This window comes from Ranitomeya imitator, chromosome 3, assembly GCF_032444005.1.
Source record: "Ranitomeya imitator isolate aRanImi1 chromosome 3, aRanImi1.pri, whole genome shotgun sequence".
NCBI classification, from domain to species: Eukaryota; Metazoa; Chordata; class Amphibia; order Anura; family Dendrobatidae; genus Ranitomeya; species Ranitomeya imitator.
In genome coordinates this window covers 498,260,313-498,283,395 of record NC_091284.1, presented here as the reverse complement: position 1 = coordinate 498,283,395, position 23,083 = coordinate 498,260,313, and positions in this window count along the sequence as shown.

Genomic DNA, 23,083 nt, shown 5'->3' with positions numbered 1-23,083 from the left:
GAGCTATACATACAAGATGGGATGGGGGAGCAGAACCACACATACAAGATGGGAACGGGGGAGCAGAGCCATACATACAAGATGGGACCGGGGGAGCAGAGCCGTACATACAAGATGGGACCGGGAAAGCAGAGCCATACATACAAGATGGGACTGGGGGAGCAGAGCCATGCATACAAAATGGGACGGGGGGAGCCATACATACAAGATGGGACCGGGGGAGTAGAGCCATACATACAAGATGGTATGGGGGAGCAGAGCCATACATTCAAGATGGGACTGGGGGAGCAGAGCCATACATACAAGATGGGATGGGGAGCAGAACCACACATACAAGATGGGACCGGAGGAGCAGAGCTATAGATACAAGATGGGACAGGGGGAGCAGAGCCATACATACAAGATGGGATGGGGGAGCAGAACCACACATACAAGATGGGACCGGGGGAGCAGAGCCATACATACAAGATGGGACGGGGGGAGCAGAGCCATACATACAAGATGGGACAGGGAGAGCAGAGCCAAACATACAAGATGGGGCCCGGGGAGCAGAGCCATACATACAAGATGGGACCGGGAAAGCAGAGCCATACATACAAGATGGGACCGGGGGAGCAGAGCCATACATTCAAGATGGGACTGGGGGAGCAGAGCCATACATGCAAGATGGGATGGGGGAGCAGAGCCATGCATACAAGATGGGATGGGGAGCAGAGCCATACATACAAGATGGGACAGGGGGAGCAGAGCCATACATACAAGATGGGACCAGAAAACCAGAGCCATACATACAAGATGGGACCAGGGGAGCAGAGCCATGCATACAAAATGGGAAAGGGGAGCCATACATACAAGATGGGACTGGGAGAGCAGAGCCATACATACAAGATGGGACGAGGGAGCAGAGCCATACAAGCAACATGGGATGGGGGGAGCAGAGCCATACATTCAAGATGAGACCGGGGGAGCAGAGCCATACATACAAGATGGGACCGGGGGAGCAGAGCCATACATACAAGATGGGACCGGGGGAGCAGAGCCGTACATACAAGATGGGACCGGGAAAGCAGAGCCATACATACAAGATGGGAATGGGGGAGCAGAGCCGTGCATACAAAATGGGATGGGGGGAGCCATACATACAAGATGGGACCGGGGGAGTAGAGCCATACATACAAGATGGTATGGGGGAGCAGAGCCATACATTCAAGATGGGACTGGGGGAGCAGAGCCATACATACAAGATGGGATGGGGAGCAGAACCACACATACAAGATGGGACCGGAGGAGCAGAGCTATAGATACAAGATGGGACGGGGGAGCAGAGCCATACATACAAGATGGGATGGGGGAGCAGAACCACACATGCAAGATGGGACCGGGGGAGCAGAGCCATACATACAAGATGGGATGGGGGGAGCAGAGCCATACATACAATATGGGACAGGGAGAGCAGAGCCATACATACAAGATGGGACCAGGGGAGCAGAGCCATACATACAAGATGGGACCGGGAAAGCAGAGCCATACATACAAGATGGGACTGGGGGAGCAGAGCCATACATACAAGATGGGACCGGGGGAGTAGAGCCATACATACAAGATGGGATGGGGGAGCAGAGCCATACATTCAAGATGGGACTGGGGGAGCAGAGCCATACACACAAGATGGGATGGGGGAGCAGAGCCATGCATACAAGATGGGATGGGGGAGCAGAGCCATACATACAAGATGGGACAGGGGGAGCAGAGCCATACATACAAGATGGGACCAGAAAACCAGAGCCATACATACAAGATGGGACCAGGGGAGAAGAGCCATGCATACAAAATGGGACAGGGGAGCCATACATACAAGATGGGACTGGGAGAGCAGAGCCATACATACAAGATGGGACGAGGGAGCAGAGCCATACAAGCAACATGGGATGGGGGGAGCAGAGCCATACATTCAAGATGAGACCGGGGGAGCAGAGCCATACATACAAGATAGGACTGGGGAGCAGAGTCATACATGTAAGTTGGGACCGGGAAAGCAGAGCCATACATACAAGATGGGACCGGGGAGCAGAGCCATGCATACAAAATGGGACGGGGTGAGCCGTACGTACAAGGTGGGACCGGGGAGCAGAGCCATACATACAAGATGTGATGGGGGTAGCAGAGCCATACATACAAGATGGGATGGGGAGAGCAGAGCCATACATACCAGATGGGATGGAGGAGCAGAGCCATACATACAAGATGGGACGGGGGGAGCAGAGCCATGCACTCAAGATGGGACGGGGGAGCAGAGCCATGCATACAAGATGGGACCAGGGGAGCAGAGCCATACATACAAGATGGGACCGGGAAAGCAGAGCCATACATACAAGATGGGACCAGGGGAGCAGAGCCATACATACAAGATGGGACCGGGGGAGTAGAGCCATACATACAAGATGGGACCGGGGAGCAGAGCCATGCATACAAAATGGGACGGGGTGAGCCGTACGTACAAGATGGGACCGGGGAGCAGAGCCATACATACAAGATGTGATGGGGGTAGCAGAGCCATACATACAAGATGGGATGGGGAGAGCAGAGCCATACATACCAGATGGGATGGAGTAGCAGAGCCATACATACAAGATGGGACGGGGGAGCAGAGCCATGCACTCAAGATGGGACGGGGGAGCAGAGCCATGCATACAAGATGGGACCAGGGGAGCAGAGCCATACATACAAGATGGGACCAGGGGAGCAGAGCCATACATACAAGATGGGACCAGGGGAGCAGAGCAATGCATACAAAATGGGACGAGGGGAGCCATACATACAAGATGGGACCGGGGGAGTAGAGCCATACATACAAGATGGGATGGGGGAGCAGAGCCATACATACAAGATGGGACTGGGGGAGCAGAGCCATACAGATGGGACCGGGGGGAGCAAAGCCATGCATACAAGATGGGACGGGGGAGCAGAGCCATACATACAAGATGGGACTGGGGAGCAGAGCCATACATACAAGATGGGACCGGCGGAGCAGAGCCATACATAAAAGATGGGACTGGGGAGCAGAGCCATATACAAGATGGGTCTGGGGGAGCAGAGCCATACATACAAGATGGGATGGGGGGAGCACAGCTATACATACAAGATGGGATGGGGGAGCAGAGCCATACATACAAGATGGAATGGGAGGAGCACAGCCATACATACAAGATGGGACGGGCGAGCAGAGCCATACACACAAGATGGCACCGGGTGAGCAGAACCATACATAAAAGATGGGATGGAGAGCAGAGCCATGCATACAAGATGGCACCAGGGGAGCAGAGCCATACATACAAGATGGGAAGGGGGAGCAGAGCCATACATACAAGATGGGACCGGAAAAGCAGAGCTATACATACAAGATGGGACCGGTGGAGCAGAGCCATGCATACAAAATGGGACAGGGGAGCCATACATACAAGATGGGACCAGGGGAGCAGAGCCATACATACAAGATGGGACAGGGGAGCAGAGCCATACATACAAGATGGGATGGGGCAGCAGAGCCATACATACAAAATCGGATGGGGGGAGCAGAGCCATACATACAAGATGAGACCCGTGGAGCAGAGCCATACATACAAGATGGGATGGGGGAGCAGAGCCATACATACAAGATGGGACCGGGGGAGCAGAGCCATACATACAAGATGGGACCAGGGGAGCAGAGCCATACATACAAGATGGGACTGGGGGAGCAGAGCCATACATACAAGATGGGATGGGGGAGCAGAGCCATATATACAAGATGGGACCGGGGGAGCAGAGCCATGCATACAAAATGGGATGGGGAGCCATACATACAAGATGGGAGCAGGGGAGCCGAGCCATACATACAATATGGGATGGGGGAGCAGAGCTTTACATACAAGATAGGACTGGGGGAGCCGAGCCATACATACAAGATGGGACGGGGGAGCACAGCCATACATACAAGATGGAACAGGGGAGCAGAGCCATACATACAAGATGAGATGGGGGAGCAGAGCCATGCATACAAGATGGGACAGGGGAGCAGAGCCATACAGACAAGATGGGATGGGGGAGCAAAGTCATACATACAAGATGGGATGGGGGAGCAGAGCCATACATGCAAGATGGGACGAGGGGAGCAGAGCCATACATACAAGATGGGATAGGGGGGATCAGAGCCATACATACAAGATGGGACTGGGGAAGCAAAGCCATACATACAAGATGGGACCAGGGGAGCAGAGCCATGCATACAAAATGGGACGGGGGAGCCATACATACAAGATGGGAGCAGGGGAGCCGAGCCATACATACAAGATGGGATGGGGGAGCAGAGCTATACATACAAGATGGGATGGGGGAGCCGAGCCATACATAGAAGATGGGAAGGGGGAACACAGCCATACATAAAAGATGGGACAGGGGAGCAGAGCCATGCATAAAAGATGGGACTGGGGAGCAGAGCCATACATACAAGATGGGTCTGGGGGAGCAGAGCCATACATATAAGATGGGATGGGGGAGCAGAGCCATACATACAAGATGGGACCAGGGGAGCAGAGCCATATATACAAGATGGGACTGGGGGAGCAGAGCCATGCATACAAAATGGGATGGGGGAGCCATACATACAAGATGGGACCAGGGGAGTAGAGCCATACATACAATATGGGATGGGGGAGCAGAGCCATACATTCAAGATGGGACTGGGGGAGCAGAGCCATAAATACAAGATGGGATGGGGGAGCAGAGCCATGAATACAAGATGGGATGGGGGAGCAGAGCCATACATACAAGATGGAACCAGGGGGAGCAGAGCCATGCATACAAAATGGGACAGGGGAGCCATACATACAAGATGGGACTGGGGGAGCAGAGCCATACATACAAGATGGGACGAGGGAGCAGAGCCATACAAGCAACATGGGATGGGGGGAGCAGAGCCATACATTCAAGATGAGACCGGGGGAGCAGAGCCATACATACAAGATGGGACTGGGGAGCAGAGCCATACATATAAGTGGGGACCGGGAAAGCAGAGCCATACATACAAGATGGGATCGGGAAGCAGAGCCATGCATACAAAATGGGACGGGGGAGCCGTACATACAAGATGGGACCGGGGAACAGAGCCATACATACAGGATGTGATGGGGTAGCAGAGCCATACATACAAGATGGGATGGGGAGAGCAGAGCCATACATACCAGATGGGATAGAGGAGCAGAGCCAGAGCCATACATACAAGATGGGACAGGGGAGCAGAGCCATGCACTCAAGATGGGACAGGGGGGAGCAGAGCCACACATACAAGATGGGACCAGGGGAGCAGAGTCATACATACAAGATGGGACCAGGGGAGCAGAGCCATACATACAAGATGGGACCAGGAAAGCAGAGCCATACATACAAGATGGGACCAGGGGAGCAGGGCCATGCATACAAAATGGAACGGAGGGAGCCATACATACAAGATGGGATGGGGGGAGCAGAGCCATACATACAAGATTGGATGGGGGAGCAGAGCCATACAGATGGGACCGGGGGGAGCAGAGCCATGCATACAAGATGGGACGGGGAGCAGAGCCATACATACAAGATGGGACCGGAGAGCAGAGGCATACATACAAGATGGGTCTGGGTGAGCAGAGCCATACATACAAGATTGGATGGGGGAGCACAGCCATACATACAAGATGGGATGGGGGGAGCAGAGCCATACATACAAGATGGGATGGGGAGCAGAGCCATACATACAAGATGGCACCAGGGGAGCAGAGCCATACATACAAGATGGGACGGGGGGAGCAGAGCCATACATACAAGATGGGACGGGGAGAGCAGAGCCATACATACAAGATGGGACCGGTGGAGCAGAGCCATGCATACAAAATGGGACAGGGGAGCCATACATACAAGATGGGACCAGGGGAGCAGAGCCATACATACAAGATGGGACGGGGGAGCAGAGCCATACATACAAGATGGGATGGGGGAGCAGAGCCATACATACAAAATCGGATGGGGGGAGCAGAGCCATACATACAAGATGGGACGGGGGAGCAGAGCCATACATACAAGATGAGACCCGTGGAGCAGAGCCATACATACAAGATGGGATGGGGGAGCAGAGCCATACATACAAGATGGGACAGGGGGAGCAGAGCCATACATACAAGATGGGACCAGGGGAGCAGATCCATACATACAAGATGGGACTGGGGGAGCAGAGCCATACATACAATATGGGATGGGGGGAGCAGAGCCATATATACAAGATGGGACCGGGGGAGCAGAGCCATGCATACAAAATGGGATGGGGAGCCATACATACAAGATGGGAGCAGGGGAGCCGAGCCATACATACAATATGGGATGGGGGAGCAGAGCTTTAAATACAAGATAGGACTGGGGGAGCCGAGCCATACATACAAGATGGGACGGGGGAGCACAGCCATACAGACAAGATGGGATGGGGGAGCAAAGTCATACATACAAGATGGGATGGGGGAGCAGAGCCATACATGCAAGATGGGACCGGAGGAGCAGAGCCATACATACAAGATGGGACGAGGGGAGCAGAGCCATACATACAAGATGGGATAGGGGGGATCAGAGCCATACATACAAGATGGGACTGGGGAAGCAAAGCCATACATACAAGATGGGACCAGGGGAGCAGAGCCATGCATACAAAATGGGACGGGGGAGCCATACATACAAGATGGGAGCAGGGGAGCCGAGCCACACATACAAGATGGGATGGGGGAGCAGAGCTATACATACAAGATGGGATGGGGGAGCAGAGCCATGCATACAAGATGGGATGGGGGAGCAGAGCCATACATACAAGACGGGACCAGGGGGAGCAGAGCCATGCATACAAAATGGGACAGGGGAGCCATACATACAAGATGGGACTGGGGGAGCAGAGCCATACATACAAGATGGGACGAGGGAGCAGAGCCATACAAGCAACATGGGATGGGGGAGCAGAGCCATACATTCAAGATGAGACCGGGGGAGCAGAGCCATACATACAAGATGGGACTGGGGAGCAGAGCCATACATATAAGTTGGGACCGGGAAAGCAGAGCCATACATACAAGATGGGATCGGGAAGCAGAGCCATGCATACAAAATGGGACGGGGGAGCCGTACATACAAGATGGGACCGGGGAGCAGAGCCATACATACAGGATGTGATGGGGTAGCAGAGCAATACATACAAAATGGGATGGGGAGAGCAGAGCCATACATACCAGATGGGATAGAGGAGCAGAGCCAGAGCTATACATACAAGATGGGACAGGGGAGCAAAGCCATGCACTCAAGATGGGACAGGGGGGAGCAGAGCCACACATACAAGATGGGACCAGGGGAGCAGAGCCATACATACAAGATGGGACCAGGGGAGCAGAGCCATACACACAAGATGGGACCAGGAAAGCAGAGCCATACATACAAGATGGGACCAGGGGAGCAGGGCCATGCATACAAAATGGAACGGAGGGAGCCATACATACAAGATGGGATGGGGGGAGCAGAGCCATACATACAAGATTGGATGGGGGAGCAGAGCCATACAGATGGGACCGGGGGGAGCAGAGCCATGCATACAAGATGGGACGGGGAGCAGAGCCATACATACAAGATGGGACCGGAGAGCAGAGCCATACATACAAGATGGGACCAGTGGAGCAGAGCCATACATAAAAGATGGGACTGGGGAGCAGAGGCATACATACAAGATGGGTCTGGGTGAGCAGAGCCATACATACAAGATTGGATGGGGGGAGCACAGCCATATATACAAGATGGGATGGGGGGAGGAGAGCCATACATGCAAGATGGGATGGGGAGCACAGCCATACATACAAGATGGCACCAGGGGAGCAGAGCCATACATACAAGATGGGACGGGGGGAGCAGAGCCATACATACAAGATGGGACGGGGAGAGCAGAGCCATACATACAAGATGGGACGGGGGGAGCAGAGAAATACATACAAGATGGGACGGGGAGAGCAGAGCCATACATACAAGATGGGGCCCAGGGAGCAGAGCCATACATACAAGATGGGACCGGGAAAGCAGAGCAATACATGCAAGATGGGACCAGGGGAGCAGAGCCATATATACAAGATGGGACTGGGGGAGCAGAGCCATGCATACAAAATGGGATGGGGGAGCCATACATACAAGATGGGACCAGGGGAGTAGAGCCATACATACAATATGGGATGGGGGAGCAGAGCCATACATTCAAGATGGGACTGGGGGAGCAGAGCCATAAATACAAGATGGGATGGGGGAGCAGAGCCATGCATACAAGATGGGATGGGGGAGCAGAGCCATACATACAAGATGGAACCAGGGGGAGCAGAGCCATGCATACAAAATGGGACAGGGGAGCCATACATACAAGATGGGACTGGGGGAGCAGAGCCATACATACAAGATGGGACGAGGGAGCAGAGCCATACAAGCAACATGGGATGGGGGGAGCAGAGCCATACATTCAAGATGAGACCGGGGGAGCAGAGCCATACATACAAGATGGGACTGGGGAGCAGAGCCATACATATAAGTGGGGACCGGGAAAGCAGAGCCATACATACAAGATGGGATCGGGAAGCAGAGCCATGCATACAAAATGGGACGGGGGAGCCGTACATACAAGATGGGACCGGGGAACAGAGCCATACATACAGGATGTGATGGGGTAGCAGAGCCATACATACAAGATGGGATGGGGAGAGCAGAGCCATACATACCAGATGGGATAGAGGAACAGAGCCAGAGCCATACATACAAGATGGGACAGGGGAGCAGAGCCATGCACTCAAGATGGGACAGGGGGGAGCAGAGCCACACATACAAGATGGGACCAGGGGAGCAGAGTCATACATACAAGATGGGACCAGGGGAGCAGAGCCATACATACAAGATGGGACCAGGAAAGCAGAGCCATACATACAAGATGGGACCAGGGGAGCAGGGCCATGCATACAAAATGGAACGGAGGGAGCCATACATACAAGATGGGATGGGGGGAGCAGAGCCATACATACAAGATTGGATGGGGGAGCAGAGCCATACAGATGGGACCGGGGGGAGCAGAGCCATGCATACAAGATGGGACGGGGAGCAGAGCCATACATACAAGATGGGACCGGAGAGCAGAGCCATACATACAAGATGGGACCAGGGGAGCAGAGCCATACATAAAAGATGGGACTGGGGAGCAGAGGCATACATACAAGATGGGTCTGGGTGAGCAGAGCCATACATACAAGATTGGATGGGGGAGCACAGCCATACATACAAGATGGGATGGGGGGAGCAGAGCCATACATACAAGATGGGATGGGGAGCAGAGCCATACATACAAGATGGCACCAGGGGAGCAGAGCCATACATACAAGATGGGACGGGGGGAGCAGAGCCATACATACAAGATGGGACGGGGAGAGCAGAGCCATACATACAAGATGGGACCGGTGGAGCAGAGCCATGCATACAAAATGGGATAGGGGAGCCATACATACAAGATGGGACCAGGGGAGCAGAGCCATACATACAAGATGGGACGGGGGAGCAGAGCCATACATACAAGATGGGATGGGGGAGCAGAGCCATACATACAAAATCGGATGGGGGGAGCAGAGCCATACATACAAGATGGGACGGGGGAGCAGAGCCATACATACAAGATGAGACCCGTGGAGCAGAGCCATACATACAAGATGGGATGGGGGAGCAGAGCCATACATACAAGATGGGACCGGGGGAGCAGAGCCATACATACAAGATGGGACCAGGGGAGCAGATCCATACATACAAGATGGGACTGGGGGAGCAGAGCCATACATACAATATGGGATGGGGGGAGCAGAGCCATATATACAAGATGGGACCGGGGGAGCAGAGCCATGCATACAAAATGGGATGGGGAGCCATACATACAAGATGGGAGCAGGGGAGCCGAGCCATACATACAATATGGGATGGGGGAGCAGAGCTTTAAATACAAGATAGGACTGGGGGAGCCGAGCCATACATACAAGATGGGACGGGGGAGCACAGCCATACAGACAAGATGGGATGGGGGAGCAAAGTCATACATACAAGATGGGATGGGGGAGCAGAGCCATACATGCAAGATGGGACCGGAGGAGCAGAGCCATACATACAAGATGGGACGAGGGGAGCAGAGCCATACATACAAGATGGGATAGGGGGGATCAGAGCCATACATACAAGATGGGACTGGGGAAGCAAAGCCATACATACAAGATGGGACCAGGGGAGCAGAGCCATGCATACAAAATGGGACGGGGGAGCCATACATACAAGATGGGAGCAGGGGAGCCGAGCCACACATACAAGATGGGATGGGGGAGCAGAGCTATACATACAAGATGGGATGGGGGAGCAGAGCCATGCATACAAGATGGGATGGGGGAGCAGAGCCATACATACAAGACGGGACCAGGGGGAGCAGAGCCATGCATACAAAATGGGACAGGGGAGCCATACATACAAGATGGGACTGGGGGAGCAGAGCCATACATACAAGATGGGACGAGGGAGCAGAGCCATACAAGCAACATGGGATGGGGGAGCAGAGCCATACATTCAAGATGAGACCGGGGGAGCAGAGCCATACATACAAGATGGGACTGGGGAGCAGAGCCATACATATAAGTTGGGACCGGGAAAGCAGAGCCATACATACAAGATGGGATCGGGAAGCAGAGCCATGCATACAAAATGGGACGGGGGAGCCGTACATACAAGATGGGACCGGGGAGCAGAGCCATACATACAGGATGTGATGGGGTAGCAGAGCAATACATACAAAATGGGATGGGGAGAGCAGAGCCATACATACCAGATGGGATAGAGGAGCAGAGCCAGAGCTATACATACAAGATGGGACAGGGGAGCAAAGCCATGCACTCAAGATGGGACAGGGGGGAGCAGAGCCACACATACAAGATGGGACCAGGGGAGCAGAGCCATACATACAAGATGGGACCAGGGGAGCAGAGCCATACATACAAGATGGGACCAGGAAAGCAGAGCCATACATACAAGATGGGACCAGGGGAGCAGGGCCATGCATACAAAATGGAACGGAGGGAGCCATACATACAAGATGGGATGGGGGGAGCAGAGCCATACATACAAGATTGGATGGGGGAGCAGAGCCATACAGATGGGACCGGGGGGAGCAGAGCCATGCATACAAGATGGGACGGGGAGCAGAGCCATACATACAAGATGGGACCGGAGAGCAGAGCCATACATACAAGATGGGACCAGTGGAGCAGAGCCATACATAAAAGATGGGACTGGGGAGCAGAGGCATACATACAAGATGGGTCTGGGTGAGCAGAGCCATACATACAAGATTGGATGGGGGGAGCACAGCCATACATACAAGATGGGATGGGGGGAGGAGAGCCATACATGCAAGATGGGATGGGGAGCAGAGCCATACATACAAGATGGCACCAGGGGAGCAGAGCCATACATACAAGATGGGACGGGGGGAGCAGAGCCATACATACAAGATGGGACGGGGAGAGCAGAGCCATACATACAAGATGGAACGGGGGGAGCAGAGAAATACATACAAGATGGGACGGGGAGAGCAGAGCCATACATACAAGATGGGGCCCAGGGAGCAGAGCCATACATACAAGATGGGACCGGGAAAGCAGAGCAATACATACAAGATGGGACCAGGGGAGCAGAGCCATATATACAAGATGGGACTGGGGGAGCAGAGCCATGCATACAAAATGGGATGGGGGAGCCATACATACAAGATGGGACCAGGGGAGTAGAGCCATACATACAATATGGGATGGGGGAGCAGAGCCATACATTCAAGATGGGACTGGGGGAGCAGAGCCATACATACAAGATGGGATGGGGGAGCAGAGCCATGCATACAAGATGGGATGGGGGAGCAGAGCCATACATACAAGATGGGACCAGGGGGAGCAGAGCCATGCATACAAAATGGGACAGGGGAGCCATACATACAAGATGGGACTGGGGAGCAGAGCCATACATACAAGATGGGACGAGGGAGCAGAGCCATACAAGCAACATGGGATGGGGGGAGCAGAGCCATACATTCAAGATGAGACCGGGGGAGCAGAGCCATACATACAAGATGGGACTGGGGAGCAGAGCCATACATATAAGTGGGGACCGGGAAAGCAGAGCCATACATACAAGATGGGATCGGGAAGCAGAGCCATGCATACAAAATGGGACGGGGGAGCCGTACATACAAGATGGGACCGGGGAACAGAGCCATACATACAGGATGTGATGGGGTAGCAGAGCCATACATACAAGATGGGATGGGGAGAGCAGAGCCATACATACCAGATGGGATAGAGGAGCAGAGCCAGAGCCATACATACAAGATGGGACAGGGGAGCAGAGCCATGCACTCAAGATGGGACAGGGGGGAGCAGAGCCACACATACAAGATGGGACCAGGGGAGCAGAGCCATACATACAAGATAGGACCAGGGGAGCAGAGCCATACATACAAGATGGGACCAGGAAAGCAGAGCCATACATACAAGATGGGACCAGGGGAGCAGGGCCATGCATACAAAATGGAACGGAGGGAGCCATACATACAAGATGGGATGGGGGGAGCAGAGCCATACATACAAGATTGGATGGGGGAGCAGAGCCATACAGATGGGACCGGGGGGAGCAGAGCCATGCATACAAGATGGGACGGGGAGCAGAGCCATACATACAAGATGGGACCGGAGAGCAGAGCCATACATACAAGATGGGACCAGGGGAGCAGAGCCATACATAAAAGATGGGACTGGGGAGCAGAGGCATACATACAAGATGGGTCTGGGTGAGCAGAGCCATACATACAAGATTGGATGGGGGAGCACAGCCATACATACAAGATGGGATGGGGGGAGCAGAGCCATACATACAAGAAGGGATGGGGAGCAGAGCCATACATACAAGATGGCACCAGGGGAGCAGAGCCATACATACAAGATGGGACGGGGGGAGCAGAGCCATACATACAAGATGGGACGGGGAGAGCAGAGCCATACATACAAGATGGGACCGATGGAGCAGAGCCATGCATACAAAATGGGACAGGGGAGCCATACATACAAGATGGGACCAGGGGAGCAGAGCCATACATACAAGATGGGACGGGGGAGCAGAGCCATACATACAAGATGGGATGGGGGAGCAGAGCCATACATACAAAATCGGATGGGGGGAGCAGAGCCATACATACAAGATGGGACGGGGGAGCAGAGCCATACATACAAGATGAGACCCGTGGAGCAGAGCCATACATACAAGATGGGATGGGGGAGCAGAGCCATACATACAAGATGGGACCGGGGGAGCAGAGCCATACATACAAGATGGGACCAGGGGAGCAGATCCATACATACAAGATGGGACTGGGGGAGCAGAGCCATACATACAATATGGGATGGGGGGAGCAGAGCCATATATACAAGATGGGACCGGGGGAGCAGAGCCATGCATACAAAATGGGATGGGGAGCCATACATACAAGATGGGAGCAGGGGAGCCGAGCCATACATACAATATGGGATGGGGGAGCAGAGCTTTAAATACAAGATAGGACTGGGGGAGCCGAGCCATACATACAAGATGGGACGGGGGAGCACAGCCATGCATACAAGATGGGATGGGGGAGCAGAGCCATACATACAAGATGGGACCAGGGGGAGCAGAGCCATGCATACAAAATGGGACAGGGGAGCCATACGTACAAGATGGGACTGGGGAGCAGAGCCATACATACAAGATGGGACGAGGGAGCAGAGCCATACAAGCAACATGGGATGGGGGGAGCAGAGCCATACATTCAAGATGAGACCGGGGGAGCAGAGCCATACATACAAGATGGGACTGGGGAGCAGAGCCATACATATAAGTGGGGACCGGGAAAGCAGAGCCATACATACAAGATGGGATCGGGAAGCAGAGCCATGCATACAAAATGGGACGGGGGAGCCGTACATACAAGATGGGACCGGGGAACAGAGCCATACATACAGGATGTGATGGGGTAGCAGAGCCATACATACAAGATGGGATGGGGAGAGCAGAGCCATACATACCAGATGGGATAGAGGAGCAGAGCCAGAGCCATACATACAAGATGGGACAGGGGAGCAGAGCCATGCACTCAAGATGGGACAGGGGGGAGCAGAGCCACACATACAAGATGGGACCAGGGGAGCAGAGCCATACATACAAGATGGGGCCAGGGGAGCAGAGCCATACATACAAGATGGGACCAGGAAAGCAGAGCCATACATACAAGATGGGACCAGGGGAGCAGGGCCATGCATACAAAATGGAACGGAGGGAGCCATACATACAAGATGGGATGGGGGGAGCAGAGCCATACATACAAGATTGGATGGGGGAGCAGAGCCATACAGATGGGACCGGGGGGAGCAGAGCCATGCATACAAGATGGGACGGGGAGCAGAGCCATACATACAAGATGGGACCGGAGAGCAGAGCCATACATACAAGATGGGACCAGGGGAGCAGAGCCATACATAAAAGATGGGACTGGGGAGCAGAGGCATACATACAAGATGGGTCTGGGTGAGCAGAGCCATACATACAAGATTGGATGGGGGAGCACAGCCATACATACAAGATGGGATGGGGGGAGCAGAGCCATACATACAAGAAGGGATGGGGAGCAGAGCCATACATACAAGATGGCACCAGGGGAGCAGAGCCATACATACAAGATGGGACGGGGGGAGCAGAGCCATACATACAAGATGGGACGGGGAAAGCAGAGCCATACATACAAGATGGGACCGGTGGAGCAGAGCCATGCATACAAAATGGGACAGGGGAGCCATACATACAAGATGGGACCAGGGGAGCAGAGCCATACATACAAGATGGGACGGGGGAGCAGAGCCATACATACAAGATGGGATGGGGGAGCAGAGCCATACATACAAAATCGGATGGGGGGAGCAGAGCCATACATACAAGATGGGACGGGGGAGCAGAGCCATACATACAAGATGAGACCCGTGGAGCAGAGCCATACATACAAGATGGGATGGGGGAGCAGAGCCATACATACAAGATGGGACCGGGGGAGCAGAGCCATACATACAAGATGGGACCAGGGGAGCAGATCCATACATACAAGATGGGACTGGGGGAGCAGAGCCATACATACAATATGGGATGGGGGGAGCAGAGCCATATATACAAGATGGGACCGGGGGAGCAGAGCCATGCATACAAAATGGGATGGGGAGCCATACATACAAGATGGGAGCAGGGGAGCCGAGCCATACATACAATATGGGATGGGGGAGCAGAGCTTTAAATACAAGATAGGACTGGGGGAGCCGAGCCATACATACAAGATGGGACGGGGGAGCACAGCCATACAGACAAGATGGGATGGGGGAGCAAAGTCATACATACAAGATGGGATGGGGGAGCAGAGCCATACATGCAAGATGGGACCGGAGGAGCAGAGCCATACATACAAGATGGGACGAGGGGAGCAGAGCCATACATACAAGATGGGATAGGGGGGATCAGAGCCATACATACAAGATGGGACTGGGGAAGCAAAGCCATACATACAAGATGGGACCAGGGGAGCAGAGCCATGCATACAAAATGGGACGGGGGAGCCATACATACAAGATGGGAGCAGGGGAGCCGAGCCACACATACAAGATGGGATGGGGGAGCAGAGCTATACATACAAGATGGGATGGGGGAGCAGAGCCATGCATACAAGATGGGATGGGGGAGCAGAGCCATACATACAAGACGGGACCAGGGGGAGCAGAGCCATGCATACAAATTGGGACAGGGGAGCCATACATACAAGATGGGACTGGGGGAGCAGAGCCATACATACAAGATGGGACGAGGGAGCAGAGCCATACAAGCAACATGGGATGGGGGAGCAGAGCCATACATTCAAGATGAGACCGGGGGAGCAGAGCCATACATACAAGATGGGACTGGGGAGCAGAGCCATACATATAAGTTGGGACCGGGAAAGCAGAGCCATACATACAAGATGGGATCGGGAAGCAGAGCCATGCATACAAAATGGGACGGGGGAGCCGTACATACAAGATGGGACCGGGGAGCAGAGCCATACATACAGGATGTGATGGGGTAGCAGAGCAATACATACAAAATGGGATGGGGAGAGCAGAGCCATACATACCAGATGGGATAGAGGAGCAGAGCCAGAGCTATACATACAAGATGGGACAGGGGAGCAAAGCCATGCACTCAAGATGGGACAGGGGGGAGCAGAGCCACACATACAAGATGGGACCAGGGGAGCAGAGCCATACATACAAGATGGGACCAGGGGAGCAGAGCCATACATACAAGATGGGACCAGGAAAGCAGAGCCATACATACAAGATGGGACCAGGGGAGCAGGGCCATGCATACAAAATGGAACGGAGGGAGCCATACATACAAGATGGGATGGGGGGAGCAGAGCCATACATACAAGATTGGATGGGGGAGCAGAGCCATACAGATGGGACCGGGGGGAGCAGAGCCATGCATACAAGATGGGACGGGGAGCAGAGCCATACATACAAGATGGGACCGGAGAGCAGAGCCATACATACAAGATGGGACCAGTGGAGCAGAGCCATACATAAAAGATGGGACTGGGGAGCAGAGGCATACATACAAGATGGGTCTGGGTGAGCAGAGCCATACATACAAGATTGGATGGGGGGAGCACAGCCATACATACAAGATGGGATGGGGGGAGCAGAGCCATACATGCAAGATGGGATGGGGAGCAGAGCCATACATACAAGATGGCACCAGGGGAGCAGAGCCATACATACAAGATGGGACGGGGGGAGCAGAGCCATACATACAAGATGGGACGGGGAGAGCAGAGCCATACATACAAGATGGGACGGGGGGAGCAGAGAAATACATACAAGATGGGACGGGGAGAGCAGAGCCATACATACAAGATGGGGCCCAGGGAGCAGAGCCATACATACAAGATGGGACCGGGAAAGCAGAGCAATACATACAAGATGGGACCGGGGGAGCAGAGCCATACATTCAAGATGGGACTGGGGGAGCAGAGCAGAGCCATACATACAAAATGGGATGGGGGAGCAGAGCCATGCATACAAGATGGGATGGGGAGCAGAGCCATACATGCAAGATGGGACAGGGGGAGCAGAGCCATACATACAAGATGGGACCAGAAAAGCAGAGCCATACATACAAGATGGGACCAGGGGAGCAGAGCCATGCATACAAAATGGGACAGGGGAGCCATACATACAAGATGGGACTGGGAGAGCAGAGCCATACATACAGGATGGGACGAGGGGAGTAGAGCCATACATACAAGATGGGATGGGGGAGCAGAGCCATACATTCAAGATGGGACTGGGGGAGCAGAGTCATACACACAAGATGGGATGGGGGGAGCAGAGCCATGCACTCAAGATGGGACGGGGGAGCAGAGCCATACATACAAGATGGGACCAGGGGAGCAGAGCCATGCATACAAAATGGGACAGGGGAGCCATACATACAAGATGGGACTGGGAGAGCAGAGCCATACATACAAGATGGGACGAGGGAGCAGAGCCATACAAGCAACATGGGATGGGGGAACAGAGCCATACATTCAAGATGAGACCGGGGGAGCAGAGCCATACATACAAGATGGGACCGGGGGAGCAGAGCCATACATACAAGATGGGACCGGGGGAGCAGAGCCGTACATACAAGATGGGACCGGGAAAGCAGAGCCATACATACAAGATGGGACTGGGGGAGCAGAGCCGTGCATACAAAATGGGATGGGGGGAGCCATACATACAAGATGGGACCGGGGGAGTAGAGCCATACATACAAGATGGTATGGGGGAGCAGAGACATACATTCAAGATGGGACTGGGGGAGCAGAGCCATACATACAAGATGGGATGGGGAGCAGAACCACACATACAAGATGGGACCGGAGGAGCAGAGCTATAGATACAAGATGGGACGGGGGAGCAGAGCCATACATACAAGATGGGATGGGGGAGCAGAACCACACATACAAGATGGGACTGGGGGAGCAGAGCCATACATACAAGATGGGATGGGGGGAGCAGAGCCATACATACAAGATGGGACGGGGAGAGCAGAGCCATACATACAAGATGGGACCAGGGGAGCAGAGCCATACATACAAGATGGGACCGGGAAAGCAGAGCCATACATACAAGATGGGACCGGGGGAGCAGAGCCATACATACAAAATGGGACCGGGGGAGTAGAGCCATACATACAAGATGGGATGGGGGAGCAGAGCCATACATTCAAGATGGGACAGGGGGAGCAGAGCCATACATACAAGATGGGACCAGAAAACCAGAGCCATACATACAAGATGGGACCAGGGGAGAAGAGCCATGCATACAAAATGGGACAGGGGAGCCATACATATAAGATGGGACTGGGAGAGCAGAGCCATACATACAAGATGGGACGAGGGAGCAGAGCCATACAAGCAACATGGGATGGGGGGAGCAGAGCCATACATTCAAGATGAGAACGGGGGAGCAGAGCCATACATACAAGGTGGGACTGGGGAGCAGAGCCATACATATAAGTTGGGACCGGGAAAGCAGAGCCATATATACAAGATGGGACTGGGGAGCAGAGCCATGCATACAAAATGGGACGGGGTGAGCCGTACGTACAAGGTGGGACCGGGGAGCAGAGCCATACATAAAAGTTGTGATGGGGGTAGCAGAGCCATACATACAAGATGGGATGGGGAGAGCAGAGCCATACATACCAGATGGGATGGAGGAGCAGAGCCATACATACAAGATGGGACGGGGGGAGCAGAGCCATGCACTCAAGATGGGACGGGTGAGCAGAGCCATACATACAAGATGGGACCAGGGGAGCAGAGCCATACATAAAAGATGGGACCGGGAAAGCAGAGCCATACATACAAGATGGGACCGGGGGAGCAGAGCCATACATACAAGATGGGACCGGGGGAGTAGAGCCATACATACAAGATGGGATGGGGGAGCAGAGCCATACATTCAAGATGGGACTGGGGGAGCAGAGCCATACACACAAGATGGGATGGGGGAGCAGAGCCATACATACAAGATGGGACGAGGGAGCAGAGCCATACAAGCAACATGGGATGGGAGGAGCAGAGCCATACATTCAAGATGAGACCGGGGGAGCAGAGCCATACATACAAGATGGGACTGGGGAGCAGAGCCATACATATAAGTTGGGACCAGGAAAGCAGAGCCATACATACAAGATGGGATCGGGGAGCAGAGCCATGAATACAAAATGGGACGGGGTGAGCCGTACATACAAGATGGGACCGGGGAGCAGAGCCATACATACAAGATGTGATGGGGGTAGCAGAGCCATACATACAAGATGGGATGGGGAGAGCAGAGCCATACATACCAGATGGGATGGAGGAGCAGAGCCATACATACAAGATGGGACGGGGGGAGCAGAGCCATGCACTCAAGATGGGACGGGGGAGCAGAGCCATGCATACAAGATGGGACCAGGGGAGCCGAGCCATACATACAAGATGGGATAGGGGGGATCAGAGCCATACATACAAGATGGGACGAGGGGAGCAGAGCCATACATACAAGATGGGATAGGGGGGATCAGAGCCATACATACAAGATGGGACTGGGGAAGCAAAGCCATACATACAAGTAGGGACCAGGGGAGCAGAGCCATGCATACAAAATGGGACGGGGGAGCCATACATACAAGATGGGAGCAGGGGAGCCGAGCCACACATACAAGATGGGATGGGGGAGCAGAGCTATACATACAAGATGGGATGGGGGAGCAGAGCCATGCATACAAGATGGGATGGGGGAGCAGAGCCATACATACAAGACGGGACCAGGGGGAGCAGAGCCATGCATACAAAATGGGACAGGGGAGCCATACATACAAGATGGGACTGGGGGAGCAGAGCCATACATACAAGATGGGACGAGGGAGCAGAGCCATACAAGCAACATGGGATGGGGGAGCACAGCCATACATTCAAGATGAGACCGGGGGAGCAGAGCCATACATACAAGATGGGACTGGGGAGCAGAGCCATACATATAAGTTGGGACCGGGAAAGCAGAGCCATACATACAAGATGGGATCGGGAATCAGAGCCATGCATACAAAATGGGACGGGGGAGCCGTACATACAAGATGGGACCGGGGAGCAGAGCCATACATACAGGATGTGATGGGGTAGCAGAGCAATACATACAAAATGGGATGGGGAGAGCAGAGCCATACATACCAGATGGGATAGAGGAGCAGAGCCAGAGCTATACATACAAGATGGGACAGGGGAGCAAAGCCATGCACTCAAGATGGGACAGGGGGGAGCAGAGCCACACATACAAGATGGGACCAGGGGAGCAGAGCCATACATACAAGATGGGACCAGGGGAGCAGAGCCATACATACAAGATGGGACCAGGAAAGCAGAGCCATACATACAAGATGGGACCAGGGGAGCAGGGCCATGCATACAAAATGGAACGGAGGGAGCCATACATACAAGATGGGATGGGGGGAGCAGAGCCATACATACAAGATTGGATGGGGGAGCAGAGCCATACAGATGGGACCGGGGGGAGCAGAGCCATGCATACAAGATGGGACGGGGAGCAGAGCCATACATACAAGATGGGACCGGAGAGCAGAGCCATACATACAAGATGGGACCAGTGGAGCAGAGCCATACATAAAAGATGGGACTGGGGAGCAGAGGCATACATACAAGATGGGTCTGGGTGAGCAGAGCCATACATACAAGATTGGATGGGGGGAGCACAGCCATACATACAAGATGGGACGAGGGGAGCAGAGCCATACATACAAGATGGGATAGGGGGGATCAGAGCCATACATACAAGATGGGACTGGGGAAGCAAAGCCATACATACAAGATGGGACCAGGGGAGCAGAGCCATGCATACAAAATGGGACGGGGGAGCCATACATACAAGATGGGAGCAGGGGAGCCGAGCCACACATACAAGATGGGATGGGGGAGCAGAGCTATACATACAAGATGGGATGGGGGAGCAGAGCCATGCATACAAGATGGGATGGGGGAGCAGAGCCATACATACAAGACGGGACCAGGGGGAGCAGAGCCATGCATACAAAATGGGACAGGGGAGCCATACATACAAGATGGGACTGGGGGAGCAGAGCCATACATACAAGATGGGACGAGGGAGCAGAGCCATACAAGCAACATGGGATGGGGGAGCAGAGCCATACATTCAAGATGAGACCGGGGGAGCAGAGCCATACATACAAGATGGGACTGGGGAGCAGAGCCATACATATAAGTTGGGACCGGGAAAGCAGAGCCATACATACAAGATGGGATCGGGAAGAAGAGCCATGCATACAAAATGGGACGGGGGAGCCGTACATACAAGATGGGACCGGGGAGCAGAGCCATACATACAGGATGTGATGGGGTAGCAGAGCAATACATACAAAATGGGATGGGGAGAGCAGAGCCATACATACCAGATGGGATAGAGGAGCAGAGCCAGAGCTATACATACAAGATGGGACAGGGGAGCAAAGCCATGCACTCAAGATGGGACAGGGGGGAGCAGAGCCACACATACAAGATGGGACCAGGGGAGCAGAGCCATACATACAAGATGGGACCAGGGGAGCAGAGCCATACATACAAGATGGGACCAGGAAAGCAGAGCCATACATACAAGATGGGACCAGGGGAGCAGGGCCATGCATACAAAATGGAACGGAGGGAGCCATACATACAAGATGGGATGGGGGGAGCAGAGCCATACATACAAGATTGGATGGGGGAGCAGAGCCATACAGATGGGACCGGGGGGAGCAGAGCCATGCATACAAGATGGGACGGGGAGCAGAGCCATACATACAAGATGGGACCGGAGAGCAGAGCCATACATACAAGATGGGACCAGTGGAGCAGAGCCATACATAAAAGATGGGACTGGGGAGCAGAGGCATACATACAAGATGGGTCTGGGTGAGCAGAGCCATACATACAAGATTGGATGGGGGGAGCACAGCCATACATACAAGATGGGATGGGGGGAGCAGAGCCATACATGCAAGATGGGATGGGGAGCAGAGCCATACATACAAGATGGCACCAGGGGAGCAGAGCCATACATACAAGATGGGACGGGGGGAGCAGAGCCATACATACAAGATGGGACGGGGAGAGCAGAGCCATACATACAAGATGGGACGGGGGGAGCAGAGAAATACATACAAGATGGGACGGGGAGAGCAGAGCCATACATACAAGATGGGGCCCAGGGAGCAGAGCCATACATACAAGATGGGACCGGGAAAGCAGAGCAATACATACAAGATGGGACCGGGGGAGCAGAGCCATACATTCAAGATGGGACTGGGGGAGCAGAGCAGAGCCATACATACAAAATGGGATGGGGGAGCAGAGCCATGCATACAAGATGGGATGGGGAGCAGAGCCATACATGCAAGATGGGACAGGGGGAGCAGAGCCATACATACAAGATGGGACCAGAAAAGCAGAGCCATACATACAAGATGGGACCAGGGGAGCAGAGCCATGCATACAAAATGGGACAGGGGAGCCATACATACAAGATGGGACTGGGAGAGCAGAGCCATACATACAGGATGGGACGAGGGGAGTAGAGCCATACATACAAGATGGGATGGGGGAGCAGAGCCATACATTCAAGATGGGACTGGGGGAGCAGAGTCATACACACAAGATGGGATGGGGGGAGCAGAGCCATACATACAAGATGGGACCAGGGGAGCAGAGCCATGCATACAAAATGGGACAGGGGAGCCATACATACAAGATGGGACTGGGAGAGCAGAGCCATACATACAAGATGGGACGAGGGAGCAGAGC